The sequence below is a fragment of the Monodon monoceros genome, unplaced genomic scaffold (genome assembly GCF_005190385.1).
Source record: "Monodon monoceros isolate NGI ecotype Baffin Bay Population unplaced genomic scaffold, NGI_Narwhal_1 Super_Scaffold_18, whole genome shotgun sequence".
NCBI lineage: Eukaryota > Metazoa > Chordata > Mammalia > Artiodactyla > Monodontidae > Monodon > Monodon monoceros.
Window position 1 is genome coordinate 61,946,420 of NW_021703774.1, and position 18,013 is coordinate 61,964,432.

The 18,013-nt window shown below is 47.6% G+C and overlaps 1 protein-coding gene and 1 pseudogene across 2 annotated transcripts in view; one reads left to right on the forward strand and one right to left on the reverse strand.

Annotated features, from left to right (window-relative positions):
• The window catches only part of LMX1A (LIM homeobox transcription factor 1 alpha), a 151,952-nt gene that overhangs the window by 70,557 nt on the left and 63,382 nt on the right, over positions 1 to 18,013 (forward strand). The window lies entirely within an intron of this gene.
• LOC114898809 lies at positions 4,342 to 5,011 on the reverse strand (annotated as a pseudogene).

The window sequence follows — 18,013 nt, forward strand, 5'->3', positions numbered from 1 at the left end:
AGGGGATGGGGAGGAGGGGGAGGAGAGGGGATGGGGAGGGGGAAGGGGAGGGGGAGGGGGGAGGGGAGGGGGGGGGGGGAGAGGAGGGGGGAAGGGGGGGGGGGGGGGGAGGGGGAGGCAGAGGTGGCAGTGGTGCTGGTTGTTCCAGGCAGAAAATATGGCCAGTGAAAAGGCCCTGTGTTGGGAACAAGCTTGACCTATTTGAGCCCAGAAAGAAGGCAGTGAGGCTGGAGCTGAGTGAAGGAGGGGAGAGTGGCATGATATGGGGTTGGAGTTGGTGGCAAGGATCAGACTGGAAGTTTAGTAAATCAGAGTAGGGATTTTGGATTTTATTCCAAATCCAATGGGAAATCCTTGGAGGGCTTTACACAGGGGAGTGAGCTCTGATTTACATTTTCAAAAAGACCCTCTGGCTGCCCTGTGGCAGAGTTTAGGAGGGCAAGAAGTGGAGGTACTAGTGGAGACAGTGAGAAAGGGAAGAGCTCTGGACATGATTCAGAGGCCTCACGGGACTGGTTGACTTAGATGGCAGGGTGTGGAGGATAAAGTGACTCCTAGGTGGGTGGAGACCCCACTAACTGCCACGTGGACAATTTGGGGAGTAGACGGGGGCAAAGAGTTCTGCTTGGCCATGTGAAATTTGAGATGTGTGTTTTACATCCAAGTGGAGGTGTCAAATAGCAATTGGATATGAGTTTGGAGTTTGGAAAAGGGTCAGAGATAGGGCTTTGGGATTCATCAGCCTGTAGATAGTATTGAAAACCATGGGGATGGATGGATGAATTGGGTAGAGTGTGTGGAGGGAGAGGAAGCAGAGGCCCAAGACGCAGGGTTTAGTCTCCAGCAAGAAGCAGGAGTGTCAAGGCAGGGGACTGGGGGTAGAACACGCTATGAGCTTCCTTCTATCCACTGCCGGAACCCCACTCAGCGGTTTCACAACTGTGGGCTATTGATCACCATGGCCTGAGTGAGAGGTTGATTTATCAGTGAAAACCCGTTGCGATCTCTTGGGGGAAGACCCTTAAATTATGTGGATAGTTTAAAAGTCTGTAGAATCACTTATCAGTCAACAGGTAACTTACTGAACATACACTATTGGTTAGGTGGTATTCTGGGCAATATAGCTTCATTTTCAGAGGACAGTGCATTGTGGCTTCACACACACACATACACATTTACACACATATGTGTATGGTATTATTACTTGTGGGTCCATGTGCTTGAGTGGGCGTTCTGTAACAGACAATCACCGTATACACATAAATGCAAAAATGCACAGTTGCAGCCATCCTCCGTAAAGCCTGCTTTCTGCTCTGTGTGGAGCCACCCTGAAAGTTCCCTTGTCCTCACCTCCAGCAATCCTAGAGTCTCTTCTGTCTCCTGGGGATGGAGCTGGACTCTGTTGTTAAGCTCTGTGTTTGACATGTTTCCTGGCTTCCATGTTTGCTGTGGTCACCTCTTAAATCTGCAGACCTGAATCCATGAACATTTAGGTCACCGGTCCAAGCAATGAACATTTAGGTCACCGGTCCAAGCAGACTTCAGCTCACAAACTGGTTGGAGGTGCTGGTCTGTGCTTTGGGGTTGGGTGTAGTTTCTCAGCTGCAACTTTTCAGTGGAGATGAGGGTTCAGGGAAGCCACATGCAAGAATCTTCAAGAACTAGAGTCTTGGAAATTTTTTAGGAAGTTTAATATCTTGCATTTGTGGATGAAAAATGTCACCTGCTATATCAGTAAACAAAGGATGTTGCAGCCATCAAACCATTAGCCACTGTAGCCACCCCCAGCTATGCACTGTGAGGGGATTCAGGATGGAGAGAAAAGCAGGATGCTGGCCCTAGATAGTTAAGGTGCATACCAAAGGAGTGATTTTCATAAGCCCAGAGTTTTGCATCTTCCCATACATAGGAAAACGCTAAATTCATTAACTTGAGATGTCTGTTTTCTCTTTAATTAATAGTAATCTTTTGATTTTCCGACTACCTGATTTTTGTTGCAAAAGCTCCTATATATCCTGGCCCCTCCCTTACCTCTTCAGAGCAGTCCCTCAGAGCTATCTGAGAGACTGCCTCCCGGGAGTAAGTCCTCAGCAAGTTTTCCGAATAAAACATAATTTAAATTTTAGGTTGTGCATTTTTATTTTTCAGTCAACACATCTTTCTCAGAAGCAATGAAAATATTTTCTACTCCTTATCCCATTCACCCCGACAGAGCCCTGGAAGTTACATTGAGAGTAAGAATTGTTATTCTGAGTTTCTGGAGAAGGCCCTTAACAAAGAATCCCGTGTGAGGTCCCAGAGTTAGCAGGGGATGCTGGTGGGACTCTAGCCACCAGGGCCAGTTCTCCATATCTTGGAGTGAAGAGGTGCTTTCTCCTACAGGAAAAGTATTGCTCTCATGAAATTTGCAGAGTCCATATGTAAGGACCCCAATCTAGTCTCCGGACCTTAAATTCCTGTTCTCCACCAACTGTTACAAAAGGGTCCAACTAATACACAAATCCTGGGGTATTTGGGTACAGGATAAATGGGATAACATGGAGGCGGGAGAGGGAGGAAGGAGTGAAAGCTGCACTAAGTAGCAGTGGAGTTCAATGATGTTTACGTTTGGTCTGAGATCTATAAGCCTGCTTCCATACCTTTTGCCCTTTCTACCTAGCCTTATACATTCTGCAGCAAAAAACGGACTGGACCACAAAAACGTGCCTACTAGTTTATCAAGCTGGCTTTCTACCTGGGTACACAAATGCTAGTAATACTAATGATAGCCATGGCTTTAAAAATAACACTGACAGTGGCATTTCCAAAAATGAAAATAACTTCAAGTTTGAACTTTCACGATCCCGGTCATAGAAAGTCTACGACAGCATTGAATAAATGTAAGAGGTGTCATTTGAGGTGGAATGGTGAGACGTGGAGGTGAATCCCAGAACTCCACACCCTTCATCTCTAAGCGGTCAGCCTGCAAACCGCTGAGGACCGGCCTCAGAAGATGGCTCGTCAGAGCAGGGGGCTTTGGGGCGGGGGGCAGTTGTTCTTCAGGGTTAGGATCAAATTTAAAAGCACCACCATTTACCTTGGTTGCTAAGCCCTCCTGAGCCTGAAGTGAGGAATTCTGATTGGCAGAATCTGTAGGAATTTAGACAAGGGGAACAGCACGGAAAAACGGGAAGCTTAGGATGGGGACCCTGGCTGCAAAGCAACTCAGTGCTTCAATAAGCCCGAATCTGCTGAGAATACATTTTACGAACATGCAGCTAAGTTGGCTGCCTTTGTTTGGGGGTTTGTTAAGCATTATCTAAAGAATGCCATGGTTCAGCCTGCTCGGTGTGAAGTCTAATTCTTCCCCTTTCTGGAGCCACGGCCTGGTGTGTTCAATTTTTCTCTCTCCGTAGGGCTGCAGGCGCTCTGGTACTCCAGCCAAAAAAACACTCATATTTTAGCAAGCTTAGTCCCAGTCTGGTTGCCAGGCAGTAAAACGAGCACTTGCCTGCCCCAGGGAGAGGGGGACCGCGAGATGGAAAGGGGTCATGTAAACGGCTCACTCGAGCCGTCCCCCTAAATCTCCGCTTGAGAGTCTTTGGGGCAGTTGATATGTTTATTGATGTGGAGAGACACTGCTGCATAGGCCCAAACTGTGGTCGTTTGTCAGAACTAATACTACAAATTATTTTTATTATCATAGAGATGCTAATCAGAGGATAAGTTTGCCCTCTGCCGCTTCTGGAGGGTGTTAGATATACTCATTTGACTGATGTGGTTCTGCATACGCAGCACGGACCCCATTTAACGAAAGGGCAAAGTGAGGCATAAAGCAGCTGAGTTTCTTGCACTGAGGGAATAGATGAATCAAACAGCAGCATCCCGTTCCCCTCAAGGGAGGGCAGCATTGCAGGTGGAGTTCTTGTATCTTCTCTCTGACATCTTCTCTCCAGTCTCCCTGCGGTGCAAGAGGCTGCAGGAGAGATGCCCTTCGGTCCTGGAAATACTTCTCTGTGACTGATATTAAGAAGAGGGCGCTGAGATAGGCCCTCTGTCTCTTCTTCCAAGTCTCCGCTGGAACAGGAAGCAGACTCGGGCCAGTGCTTGCTGACTGCAGTGCTACTTTTCAGGGACAAGACCTCTGCGCACTGGATGAAGTCCACACCCGTTTATTTTTCACAGACCGTTGAGTTCCCGTCAGGGAAGAACCGATTTCAGCCACGACTGGACAAGTCTGGTGAGTTTGCGACCCACAGTGGAAAGGCTACTAGTTCTGGCCTGGAACTCACTGACACAGGAAGACGTGCTGAATGCCCACAGGATGTCCAGCTGGTGGTGGACATTTAACTTCCGAGCTCCTCAAGCCTAAATTCCAGAAGAGGCCCTCACAAACAGAGAGGAGGGTGCCTCCTTTGCCTCCTGCCTGGTGCTCTCGGGGCTGAGGTTCCCTGTGGGCCTCCGATAAAAAGACTCACGCCTCACCTTCAGGACCCTTGGCACTGGGTCCCCTTTAGCGCTCTGATGCCTTCCTCTTGGCCTGCAGGTGAGTTTTCTCTGGGTGAAGGCTTTTTAATGCTGTGCTCCCCACTGAGGGCCTGTGTACTGAATTTTTTTTTTAAACAACTGATTATCAATTTATTAAAAATGTTGATTTGAGCATCTGCAATGGTGACTTCAACCTCGACTCCTGGCTCAAGACTGACGGAAGTGATCTGCTTGACAATCTCAGGAGGCCTGTGCAGGTCAGTGAGTCGCCTGTGGATCCTCATCTGGAAACGATCCCAAGTCTTAGAACCTTCACCACCAGGAGTTTTCCTTGTAGTTATTCTCAGAGTCTTGGTAGGCATCCGAACCGGTCCTTTCACTTTGGGATTCTTTTCCTTCGCGCCTCTGATCAGGTCAACACATACCTTCTCCAATACCTTCTCCAAAGACTTCACGTTGCGGCTGGTGAGGGTGATTCTAATATGGTGAATCACCACGCCACCTCTGGCTCCACGGAAGTCTTTCTGGTATCTTTAAAAGCCATGGCTGCGGCGCGGCTTCCTGACCGACTTGTTCGTCGGTGGGGGTGAACAGCGGTGAGGCAGGGGCAGGAGCGGGTGGCCCGAGGCTCCGCTGCAGTGGCGACCACGTCTTCTTCAAAGAGCCTGTGTACTGAATTTTATCTGGTCCTGCCACCTCCCATCCAAATGCCAGTCAAACCAGGAGGTAGTCCAGAGTCGGGTGGTATGGGCTAGCCCCTGGGCATATGGAACCAGCGAGGTTTGGAGAGACTGCGGGTGAAGAGGGAGGACAGCAAGAGACAGGATGCAGCAAGCGGCCAGAGAGAGAACACCTGTGGCAGGGAAATTCCTGTGTTTGATGAAGGGCTTGGCGTGATGGAGGTGCCGGGAAGAAGTGAGGGGATGTGAGAAAGGTTGCTCTGAAAGGCAGGAGAAACCTACTGAAGGAGAGCCTGGATGATCGTCACTTTTCATTCTTTCATAGAGTGGCTGCCGAGTGTCTCCTGGGTTCCAGGAGCAGTGCTAGATTCTCGGCGTACAAAAACTAATAGGGCACAGCCACATGCTAGATGTTGATGGCTAGATGCCTCCAAGACAGTTAAACGTGGTGAGGTTATGGACCTCTCTGAGAATGTGATGTAAACTGGGACAGTAAGGCAAGGTGGTTTCGTGAGTGGGGGCTCTGCAGCTAGAGCCCTGGGTTTGAATCCCGGCTCCACCGCTGGTTGGTTCTGTGACTTTGGCAAGTTTTTTAGCCTCTTGGTACTTCTGTTTCCCCATCTTTAAATGGAGGATAAAAGCAACTTGTATCTCCTATGTAAGGACTAAATTAGCTGCTATGGGTTAAGCCTTTAGAATAGCAACTCGTGCATGGTAACTGACATTGGGTATGGTAGTTATTCCCAGAAATTCGCATTAAGCACCTACACACAAAACCATACAATTTCTGGGGGGTTCATAGACCTCCTGATGCCCAGTCATAGACCCCTGACTAAGAATCCTAGTTATTTCTTCACTTATGTCACCCAACCAATCAGAAGAAGCTGGATTCTTGCCCTGAAGAACAACAGATCCCATTCTTTCTCTGCCATTCTAGCAGGAAGCATTTTAGGTGCCGTGGGGTGCCGTGGAGGGTGGAGGTAGGGTGCACGCAGCAGAAGGATGAGACCTTCCTGTGGCCACAGTGGACGGAGGGAGGCAGATTCCAGGAATCTGAAGCCCAAAGAGGGCTGGTGGAGCAAAACAGGACTTGGGTATTCCTGGCAGCCGGGTGCTTTGAAAGATTCACGTGGAGCAGTGACAACCCATGTTAGATCCGTCTCTGATCCGAACATACACTTGCCCGCGGTGAGAGGGAGTGTGAGATGAAGAAGACCCAATGAGTGACATTATCCCAGGTGTGGTTAGCCTGTTTGCGGCCCCTGAACAGTCTCCCAGACGCTGCCACGGCCCTGGAATGCCCCTTCCTGAGCGGAAGATTCGTCAGAGATGCCCTCTCGAACGAAGCTGGCACTCCTGGTTGTGAGCCCTGGCGGAGAGTGGAGGGATGGGCAGATGCCAAGACAACTTCATCGAGTGGACGTGCCACCCACAGAGCCTTTCTGACCCCCACCTCCTCCTGTCGCCAGCGTCTTGCCACTCAGCCCTGCCCGGCATTTGGGATTCCAGCAGCCCCAGCAAACTGGCCACTCCACCCTGACTTGACTTGCAGCTCTTACCAATGAGCCCTGCAGGTCCCTTCCCCGGCACCCCCCATTCCTGTCTCAAACAGTCGAATATAGGTCCCAGAGCTGTTGCACGATTGCACCCTACTTGCAGCTCATTCGTACCCTCACCGTACATTGCTAGGAATCATGAATACAGTTGTGGCATGCCTTGAATTTGGCTGATTAAAGATTTTATTTCCCACATCTTGGGCTCAGTGGAGGCCCTTACCTCTACCTTTCTATACCTCTCTACTGCTCAGTGCCCTGTTTCTCCTGCTGTCAGTTGGAGTTACCAACAAGAACGCTCACAGCACCAAACGATGTGTATGGAGTTCCCACGTCCCTTGTAAAGCGCGCTCACATGCGATGTCTTACTAATATCATCCTCCATCTTCAATCATGAGTAAATGCTTTCTTCCAACCACTCTCTTAAGAGCTGAGGAATTTATTTCAACCAAGGAAGCCTGTCATCAGTCACACTTTAAAAATCTTTTTGCTTTTCATGACAAATGTAGAATAACATTGTCCGAGGTGATTTTAGCAGCCGAAGTCAGGAGAGAGTGGTTATAACCTGCAGTTCTGAGTCCTGTGTTCACCCTGGCTTCGAGCATATGGTTGTGGGACCCCTGGCCATTCATCCTCTTTAAGTTACCCATCAAGTTACGTGTGCTGATTCTTCCTGGGACCCACGGCTGCATGCTGGGGCCAGGCTTTGCCAAAGACTGCATGGGGGAGGGCGGAGGGCAGCTGCCTCTTGGACAGCACAGTCTGGCTGGAATCTTTTTATGTTTCAAGAGCTCTTCATCAGCAAGGCTCTGATTTTAAAATGCCGGCAGGCTCTTGTTATCAGAAAAAGAGGGACTTGTCTTAGCATTAGAGACCTCTTGAAGGGCAGGAAAAGGCAGAGAGGGTTTTCCAAGGTAGACTGTGACCGGGGAGTTGAAGTTTGGCGAGGAGAATCAGAAAATGCATTCTCAGGGCGTGATACTGAGTGCAGAGGAGGGGCCTTAGCAGGGGTATATGTGAAGGAAGGTATTTCGATGTGGTTGGAAGTCACCTGTAAGTGAGGAGACCGCTGTCACCCCCGTCAGGTTTAGTGTGACATCCTTTGGCGTTTTTTCCTGGGGTATTGCTCACAAATGCTAATGGGCGGTTGCATTGGGCTCTCTCTAGCAGAGCCCAGACTGCTACTTCTTGGGGGGGTGGGACTGTTATTCACACTTGCTAATGAATAACTTCCCTTAGTGTATTAACCAACCAAGTCAAACAAGTGACTGTGGGCACCTAGAAGCAAATTACTTGCCTGGTAGAGGCCCAGCCTGGGACTGAGATTGGGAGGACTTGAGTCCTGTAGCTCTTCAGTGGCAGTTTCAGATGTCAGTCTGGCTGTGTTTGATCAATGCGGAGGCTCACTGATTGGAAACCATAGGGTTCCTTCCACCATTAACCCCAGAGTTCCTACAAACCCTGGTCTAGTGTGTTTAAATTAAAAACTGAACTGAGACCCCAAACGCTTCACTCTGGCAAGGTGAAAGGATACTAGAACTCCTAACAGCAGGTGAGGAAATGAGAATTGCTATCAATTATTGAAGGCCTACTATGCTTCAGCCAGTGTGCTCTCTCTCTATTGTTGTATTAAATCCTGCCAACAACCTTATGAGGCAGGTTATCATCTCCACGTTACAGATAGGGAAACTGAGGCTCAGAGAGGTTAAGTAACGCACTCTTGCCTGTGAATGGGCTCCCACCAGTGTTTCACCTCTAGGGGAATTTCAGTTTTTTGCCTCCATGGCACGTTACGTCCGTGACCGCCATGGCAACAATGCCATAAAGTTTCAAGGGACTTAGCAGCCCTGAGGCTGTGGCTGGAGACTGCGTCCCACAGCTCTTTATGAGGGTGGTGGCCATCCATCAGTCCTGCTGCCACTTCTGATTTCTGCAGTAAATACTCACCCCTGGAGTCCAGCTCTGGGAAGGTGGATTAGCTAAGGGCAGCGTGGTCATTTCTCAGTTCTTAGAGAGAATCAGCAATCAGCCCTGACTTCTATGCCCCCAAACCAAAATCCCATGTTAGTTCAATTCAATTCATTTTAATTCAATCTGACAAACAGTTAAGTACCTACTGTACTGTACATGGCTAGGTACTATGCTATGTACTGGGGATTAAAAAAAAAAAAGGAATATTGTTCCTCTAGGGACACATTGTAGTGAGGGAGACAGATATAAGCTGTTAGTTATAAATTCAGTGACGTAGACCAAAGTAGATGCGTAAAGTGTTCTTAGACCATGAAGGTGAGAGTGTAAATACATACGTATGTAGAGGTCCTGAGGATGGGAATGGAGGATGGCCAAGGGAGGCCACAATTGGACCTGAAAAGTAGATAAGAGAGAAAAAGCCATTCCAGGAAACCAGGCAGGTGTGCACTGCCCAGGACTCGGGGCAGGTGCATCACCGTCAGGCTAGGATGAGATTATGCTCACTTAGCCTCTCTGTGCCCAGTTGCTTAGTCTGTAAGATGGGGACGATCACTGTGTCTGACTCAGGGTGGTGATGATGAATAAATGACTTCATCTGGTGCCTTGAGGAGTGTCTTGGGCACGTAAAGCTTCAGCGAGCGTGACTTGCTAGTGTTCATTTCTTGTCTTCACGTGGTGCTACCTTGTGGCATCGCTCTGTGGTCCTGTGTGTTCTCCCAGAGGTGCCAGATTTGTGGTCAGCAATCCATTGAATGTCTTCTTGCACCCTCATCTTATTTAACTCTTGTATCATCACTTAGCTTTTCTCATGCTTGTGCTCTGAACCTCCAACTAGATGTTAGACTTCCCTGTGTAAGGAACAATCTATGTTTTTGTGATACTCATCACATGGAGTGACTCAGTACAGTGGGTGCTTAATAAATGCATATTTATTACAAATAAGATAATGTATGTAATAAGATGCAATGTGTTTGGTGGGGGCAACATTCATATCAGGAGAGACAAGATAGCAGAATTAGGCAGGTAGGTGCTCATTGTATAGGAGCCCAGATGGGAAGGTGAGATTTGTCTCAGTGGTCAGGGTCCAAAGGATCCCTGATGGGTTGACCTGCCTTTCTTGAAAATTTTCGCCCTTTTGAGTCGATTGCACATTTGTATCTGCTGGATGAATGGTCTTTGTATGGACACAGATTATCTCAGGACTTGCTGTTAGGAGGGGCTTCTGGGTGGTATTGGGTTCCTAGGAAGCCGTCAAGCAGGCTCCCTTCATTAGACCACACATGCTACTCATCCTTTGTAAAGGGCGGGGGAATGAGTCCCTAGGCATGACAGGTCACTCAGGGTTGGTGATGACTTTACACATCCCTCCTCCAAGAGCTTGCTCAGAAAGAGCTCTCCATCAGCTGGACACAGCACATTTGGACTTGCCTGGGTGGCTAGTGCACAGAATCCTCCCCACGCACCCTCAGGGGTGCTCTTACCTGCGCCAGAGCAGTTAGTGCTGTGGCTCCTCCCACCTCGTGTCTCCAGCTGGGCTGGTGCAAATCCAAACCACGAAGTGCTTCTCCCAGGACAGATGGGAATGTGGGTGCAGTGCATAGGCTGAGCTGTAGAAAGTCCTCTATTTCCTCTCCCCGTGCCGCCAGGGATGTGCTTATAAATACCTCTCCGTGGGCCATAGAAGAATGTTCACGGAAGACCTAAGTCCTGCCTTGTTCACAGCCATCACTCTGGGGACTTCCCCAGGCTGCATTCACTGCTGAGGGCCTTGTCAGCCCCAGGCTCACCCTCACTAGCGTCTTCCTAAACCACACCATCAATAACTATCGCTCATATCCCCAGGCGGGCCCCTAACAAGCTAGCCTGACTGCTCTGGGCCTCCTGGGGGCTTCTGCGTTTCTCTGTGCCTCTTATTTCATCGCTCACCGAACGAGGGAACACAGCCAGCTCACTTCCCAGGCCATCCTCATCCTTCCGCCCCTTCCTGCCATCACCTCTCCCCACCCACGCAGCCCCAGTCCTTCCAACTCCCCCACAGTGGTTTTCCATCTGTGCTGGTGGAGGTGAGCGCTGTCGCACATTCTTGGGCCTGGGGTACGCGCTTGTTCGAGCCCAGCGGAGGCGGGGACAGGCTGGATGGCAGGGGAGGGAGGAGCGGGTGAGGGTCCTTTCCACAGTTTGGTTGCCACCCTCACGTTGGCCCCGCTGCTTCTGCCGAGTGAATGAGGCTGGTTGACACTTCAGCCACCGGCGTAACCAGATCTCCCAGGACTCTTGAAAAAGGGAGTCCTCTTCAGCAGCAAATGTTTGCAATTAACTTTAACATATGTGGAATTTGTTTTTGCGTCCGTAAAGCATGATAGGCAGTGAGGGTCTGGCAGGGAACGCACCCAGCTTGTCACGCCCCGGGCCGAGCTGGTGGGTGGAATCTTCCCACTCGATTTACAGCACGGAGTCACTTGGTGAACTGAGTGGTCGTCGATGGGTCAGCCGGGGCCCTGAGCCCTCCCTCTGGCTTGGTGCATCCTCTTCCTTCCAGGTGTTTCTACCTGCCCAACAGCAGGGTAAAGTGTGGTTCTCTTCCTTTTTATGACGGGGTCAGTAGCCGCTGGTCTTAGTGACCCTTGCTTCTCAGTTTTGGCCACTGTCCGGTTCCTGTGCTCTTGGAACACTGTGCCTTCTGCTGTCTGGCCATCCGCAGGGATCCACAGGCTTTGATCGGCATGCAATAGAAAACATAGGTCAGCTTTGGGACCAAATCCCAGGTGAACTCTATGACTTAGTAGGTATTGGGCTGCAAGTAACATGAAAATGAATGATCGTAGGTTTAAACCAACGGGAGAGTGATTTTTTCTTAACCAGAAATTGGGAGGGATGCATTTCTGTGTTGGTTTGGCAGTTCAACCGTGTCATCCACGGTTTGGATCCAACCTCTCTCCAAATTCCTACCCTCTGTCCTCCGTGTGTTGACTTCACTGTCCTGCTTGTCACCCAGTGCCTGCAAGGTGGCTTCACATCCCCATAAGATAGGGCCCAGAGTGAGAAGGAAAGGGCTGGGACTAGAGCTTTCTTTGTTGTCTGCTTCTGAGAGGAAAATCTTTCTTTGAAGTCCCCAACAGACTTCCCCTTATATCTCTTTGGCCACATACCCACCCACCCCCAGGTTGGTCACCGGCAAACGGGGAGAGATTGGTCTGCCTGGCTAAGATTACTTGCGACTTATCCCTGGAACGGGGTACATTGCTGCCCATCAACATTGGGGTTCCCTTAGTGAGGTAGAAGTGGTGACTGGGAAGGCAACCAACGGTGTCTGCTGTGGTGTTCCTCCACTGGCAGAAAAGGCAAGGGTCACTGGGCTCGAAACTGCTGGAAGGGGAGAAGTCACTCCTGGGAAACAGAAGTGTGTGGGGTATGAGATGGCAGTAGTCCACGCCTCCCCAGGATTCTTTTGCATCTATCCTGCATGCTGGCCTGACAGAGTTCCTCCTACGGCGCTGCTCGTCTCTGCTCAAAAACGTGTGGACTCCCATTTCCTATGAAATAGAGGTCAGACTCTGCTTAGCATTCAAGGCCCTCTCTCTCTGGCAAGGGACTGAAGTGTGCTTAAAGAGGTAATGGGGGTAAATGATGAAACAGGAGATCCATCTCTGGGTAGCTCTTGGTGAGCCTTTGGTGGCTTAGCCAGGGATGAGGTAATGAGTCTAGGCTCTTGAAGAAGCCACACACCTGAGCTGTTGGGGATTTCTCTCGGTCCTGTTCTTCGACTTTGGGTCCAGTATATAGAAAGCATGGCTCCCTTCTAGAGATTCTTGTTGCCTGTCATAGGGTCTTTGCAATAGCTTTCAGAAATTTTCATAAAAATATGAAGCACATCTAGATAGCTAAAACCAGGCTATGTACATGTACATAAAACCTGGTACGTGGACTGTTTTACAGACTGTTTTTAGTGATATCCCCTCATTTGCTGCTGAAAACTGGTGACGTGGTTTTCATTAACCCCATTTTTCAGTTGAGAGATTCAGGCTCAGAGAATTAGTTAGCTTGACTGAGGTCACACGGATAGTAAGTGGTAGAGTGGGGTCTCAAACTCATGCCTTTCAGTGCTCTTCCCACTACACTATCATTTCCCTTTAAATTATATTATAAAAAGACATTTAGCATCCCTTCCACCTTACTTCCTATTTGTACATATCGCAGTAGATGTGGGAATATTTACTAGCAGTCCTACTGAGACAGTAACAATCTCTCTCAAAGCCATTCCTAAGGCCTCAGTATTTTGCATGTTGTGTGAGGTGCAGGGCTTGGTTTATCCAGTCTCTCCGCTCACTCTTGAGCCAGCTGCTCCACCATTCATGACTGTGGCTTTAACGTTAGCCCAAGAGCATCACAAGAAGTGTAAATCTGAGGCAAAGGAAAATTACTTGGATAGAATTACCATATGACCCAGCAATCCCACTACTGGGCATATACCCAGAGAAGACCATAATTCAAAAAGACGCATGCACCCCAGTATTCATTGCAGCACTGTTTACAATAGCCAGGTCATGGAAGCAACCTAAATGCCCATCGACAGATGAATGGATAAAGGAGATGTGGTACATATATATAATGGAATATTAGCCATAAAAAGGAACGAAATTGGGTCATTTGTAGAGACATGGATGGACCTAGAGACTGTCATACAGAGAGAGAAAAACAAATATTGTATATTAACACATATGTGTGGAATCTAGAAAAATGGTACAGATGAACTGGTTTGGAAGGCAGAAATAGACATGGATGTAGAGAAAAAATGTAGGGATACCAAGAGGGGAAAGTGGGGAGGGGGGATGGTGGTGGTGGTGGGATGAATTTGGAGATTGCAATTGACATATATACACTAATATGTATAAAATAGATAACTAATAAGAACCTGCTGTATAAAAATTAAATTAAATTAGATTTAAAAAAGAAACTATAATTGCAAAAAAATTAATAAAGGCCAATTTTTATCAATTGTCATTTAATCAACCAAGCAATCAGTCAAAATAAAAGTTACCTCAAAAGTCCCATTTAAGAAAAAAAAAGGAAAATTACTTGGCATATTCATTGCCAAATATTAGTGCTTTGATTTATGTGGTTTTGACTTAAGCTTGGCTCTGCTTTTGATTAGATCAAACAATCCAGAGTGGTCCAGACTTGGGCTTCTTTCAGTATGACTTTGCAAGAATTCTACCTATAGCACCCAGGAGGCTTACCTCGCTCTAAGTTAAGGCCAGTTCTTACTCCATGTGTGTGCTGGGTCCCATGGGATACCCACTCCTTCAGCTGGATGTTGCTCCAGCATGTCTCCCCTACCTCTGACGTCCATCCTGAAGATTCCCCTCATATCACATAATTTCTGTGGGCAAACATTCCATAATTACTACCATTGAAACCATCCTGGACCCTATATCCCCCTCCAGCTATCACTCCCTTTCTCTGTGCTATTTGACAAAACTCCTTGAAAGAGCTGTTTACCCCTGTGTCCCCATGTCCCCCACTCCACTGCACCCCTCCCCCAGCCATCCACCCTCCCTCACCACACTGCTAAGCCAAGTGGTCAGTGCTCAGTCCTCATCTTCCTGGACTTGTCAGCAGCACTGGATGGGTTTCATCCCACCTGTTTCCTTGAAATATTCCCTTCACTTGGCGTCCACTACACTTTCCTGTTCTTTCCCCTGTCTCCTGGGCACTTCTTCTCAGTGTCTGTCTCTTCTTACCTGGAGTATTTAAAAAACCTCCTATTGTCTCTTCTTACCTGGAGTATTTAAAAAACCTCCTATTGGCTTTCCTCCTTTTGACCTTCCCCTCCCTACACATAGCTCTCAACACAGCACTGACAGTGATCCCATTAAAACTTTATCCCATTAAAACTTCATCCTTATACCCCAAAGAATGGAAAACAGGAACCCAGTCAAGTTCATGGACATGCATGTTCATAGCAGCATCATTCCCAGTAGCCAAAAGGTGGAAACAGCCCAAACGTCCATCAGTAGATGAATGGATAAATAAGTGTGGTATATCCATTCAATGGAATATTACTTAGCCATAAAAGGAATGGAATACTGACACATGCTTCAATGTGGATGAACCTAGTAAACATGCTAAGTGAAAGAAGCCAGGCACAAAAGGACACATACTGTATGATTCTATTTATATGCAATATCCAAAATAGGTATCAGTAGAGATAAAACACAGATTGGTGGTTGCCCACGTTTAGGGGCAGGGGAGAATAGAGGGAGGAGAAACTGCTTAATGTGTTACGGGGTTTTATTTTGGAGTAATGGAAATGTTTTGGAATGAGATAGAGGTGGTGCTTCTACAACACTGTGAAGGTACTGAATGCCCCTGAATAGTTCCCTTTGAAATATGTTACATGAATTTTACCTCAATAAATTAAAAAGGAAAAGAAAAACTTCATCCGGCAAATCACTCCTCTGCAAAACACCCTCCACTGGCTTCTGTAGGAAAAGTTGAAGTCCCCACTGTCATCTGCAAGGTCCTCTGTGGCCTATCTAGCCTCTCCCCCATAACTTCTCCAGTCACAGCTCTTACCACTCTACCCCTTCCTTGCCCACGTCATCCAGCCACACTGGACTCCATGCTGTTTCCTGCTTCTACCCCAGGGCCTCTGCACCTGCCGTTCTGTCTGCCAGGAAGGTTCTTCCCACAGGTAGTGGTAAGGCTCACTTACTTCACCAGCTCCTTCAGATTTTTGCTCAAACATCAGCTACTCAGTGAAAATTACAACTCCTCACCCTGGCACACTTCCCATCCTCTTGTATGCCTTCCTTTTTAATCTGCTGTGCTCATCTGACATTCTATTTGGTGTCTGTTTGTTTTCAATCAAACGTAAACTCCAAGGGCTGGGATTTTGCTTGGTTTGTTCACTGTTATATTTCTAGCATCTAGAATGGTGCCTCGATATCAGCAGCTAGAATCGTAGGCACTACGCAGTTATTTGTTATGTGTGTGAATAAAACCTTTCCCATAAGGATCTATAATTTGAGTTTCCCAACTTCCTTTTCAATATTTGCAAGTTGTGAAGACCTTGTGTCCCTTTGTGAGGAATGCTGCAAAATTCATTATTTTTTCCCCAGGCGTGGCCATAAATTAGTTGGTCATGACCTTTATGTTGTTTTCTGGTTGGTGAAGATGTGTTTTGGTGTATGTTCCCCCTCTTTTTCTCTTCCCCTCCCATGGCTGCAGTTTGGACAAAGAACTTTTTTTTCACGGGGCTACTGACCTGTTCTTAGAGGGATTCAGCCCACGACTATAGTCTAGGTAGCAATATGTTTCAGTGACAATAACAATTACCAAATGTTCTTCCCGTGTGGCTCTTCTTGGTACAGTTGGGGTGGAGGTTGATGTCAGTATATGCAGCTCCTTCCTCACAGTGAAGAAATAAGCAGGGCTCGGAGAAACACTCATGTTCAAGTGCAGCAAAATAATTCTTGCCTTTTCCTTAGAAGTCCCTTCTTCCTGGTGGACTGCGGCAAGGTCTACAGGCCTTTTGAGAGGCATCTTTGCGAAAGCTCCTCTGCCTACTCCCTTGCCCAAATGAAACACAAACCCCTGTCTTTGTGCCTAGTTGAAGTAATCTGCCTAGCACCCAGTACTGAAGACAGGCATTTCTCCTGTCACCAGCACGAGGTCCCTCCGGCCTTAGGTTTTGGCTTGGAAGAACTGGTCTTCCAATTCCTAACTGTCCTTAAAATTCTACCTGGGAACCCAGAGTCTCTGAGAAGCAGGGAAGTGGTGGGCTCCTTTATTAGCATCCTCCCTTTGATCCCTTCTTATAGACTCCGAGAGCTCACTGCCCTAAGTGGAACAGAGACACCCCTAAAAGCTCACGTTCCCTTCAAGACTTTCTCTGGCTTGGGGACACCCTAGCTGGTCATTATTTATTCCCATGGTAGGGAGGGGTTGTTATAAATTATTTTTTTTAACTTCTGGCTGTAGTCTGCTATGAAACCGAACTGGATCCCCAATCTAAGGGAGTGTGTGTGTGTGTGCACTCACATCTGTCCACATAACTTGTACACATAACTGGTCACTGTGATTCCAAGCCAGGAATCCTGTTTCACAGAGATTTTTGTGGTTCTTTAGCTCCTCATGTCTGTCCCTGTTCTCTAATCCTCTGAATGGGGCTGGCTGTGGGGAGCAGAGCCATATGAAAGGCATCCAAGATGAAAATTATATCCCAGACTTGCACACGAATATTGTGGTTGGGGTGGAGGTTTGTTGGCTGGTGCTTCACACTCGCCACTGTTCCTCCTGGCTTTTCTGTTTTTCCCCAATTCCCACCGCTTGTTTCTCACACAAGTTCCAAGGCTGATGCTCTTCTGGGTTAGACCTGGCCTGGGCCTTTGATCTCAGAGCCTAGGCTCTCTCTCTCAAGAAGTGGAGGGCAACATCTGGCCTTTCCTGTCTAGGTATAATATTTCAGTAGAGTTTACTGATATTGCAATATAGGTGTAGATGAACCTCATTCATCTACCTCTACCTTATCTGGAGCTTGGGTTGATAATGGTGGTTGATAAGCATTGCCTTGTAGTCACATAGACTACGTTTGTAAGGCACCATCCTACCATTTGATTAGGCAGCCCTCAGAGCTAAGTTAAACAATGATACAATGGATCTTTGGTGGGTTTTAGCATTGGCAGACTTGATTTGAATCCTTCCCCCCGCCCCCAATTACTATCTGTGTAAAGTTGGGCAAATTACTTAAACCTTCACAAGCTTCTATTTTCTCATCTATAAAATGGGAATAAGTTTTGAGCAGATGAGTGACATGCTCTAATTTAGTTCTTAATGGGATCGCCCTGATTTCTGGGTTGAAAATCAACCTGGCAGGTGGCAAGAAGAAGTAGGTGGTCCATTTAGGAAGCTGTTGAGGTAATCCGGGGAAAATATGATGGAAGCATGGCCCACAGAGGGATTAATGGAGATCAGTGATCAGATTCTGGTTATACTTTCAAGGTGGAGCAGAAATGGCTTGTTGACAGTTTGAATATGAGGCGTGTGGGAGAGAGGAGTCAAGAATGATTATGAGATGTTTGTCTTGAGCAACAGGAAAGATGTAGGTGCCGTTCATCAACAGAAAAGTGGAGACTGTGGTTGGCTGGAGCAGATTTGAGTCAGGGTGAGGTAGGTGGGAAAAGATCAGGAATTCCACTTTAGTTTGAAGTTTGAGATTTAGAAATTAGAAATCCAAGTGAAGGTATTGAGTGGATATATACGTTCAATTTAGGAGAGTGATCCGGGGTGGAGATAGAAATTTCAAAGTAATTTAGCAGATACTTAAAGTAATGAGATTGG